This window comes from Tiliqua scincoides, chromosome 9, assembly GCF_035046505.1.
Source record: "Tiliqua scincoides isolate rTilSci1 chromosome 9, rTilSci1.hap2, whole genome shotgun sequence".
Taxonomy (NCBI): domain Eukaryota; kingdom Metazoa; phylum Chordata; class Lepidosauria; order Squamata; family Scincidae; genus Tiliqua; species Tiliqua scincoides.
This window is the reverse complement of record NC_089829.1, coordinates 41,563,448-41,564,111: the sequence shown is the minus strand read 5'-3', so window position 1 is coordinate 41,564,111 and position 664 is coordinate 41,563,448.

Here is a 664-nt window from a genome sequence, read left to right as displayed (position 1 = left end):
ATTAGCATTGCCCTGCAGATGCCAATTTTCCAGGACAGGGCACTGCCCGTTTAATTAAAACAAATCTGTATTCAATAGCACAGACCACACAAATCTTGAGCTGACAGCTTTCATGCCTAAATGTATCCAGGTTGAGGTCAGGCTCACCATAAAAGCCTCTGGTGTGATGAGTCAGGCTTGGAAAGGCCACACCGTTGAAGCTGCCAACTTCCTTTGACCTGCCAGCAAGATAATGCAGATAATCTTCTTGAAGCCTGTGAGTTTTGGTATCCTGTTATAATGCTTTGTCTGTCTGTGACTTTTGTGCTGAAAGGTAACATTAAACTTTCTTACGCAAAGCCTTGCCCTAGTTCTTTCTAAACAAGGAACTGAGTCTTTGTCCCCAAAGTCTTCCACTAAGACAGATTTCCCTACTTCCTCCTGCCTCCTCCTACTTGCACTGTAGCAGGAGGTCCGGCCTAGAGGGTAGAGCCTCTATTAGCCCGAAGATAACATCAGAAGGTCGCCAGTTCGAGGACACCGGCAGCTCCCTGAACGGCTGAGAATGGCGAGACCTTGAAGCCATTGACAAGCCGAGCTGAGTGATTCCACCTGCTCTTGGTGTGAGCAAGAAGTGTTTTGGCTGCCCTCCATGTGAGAGATGGAGCTGCTTGTCAGCCTGCGT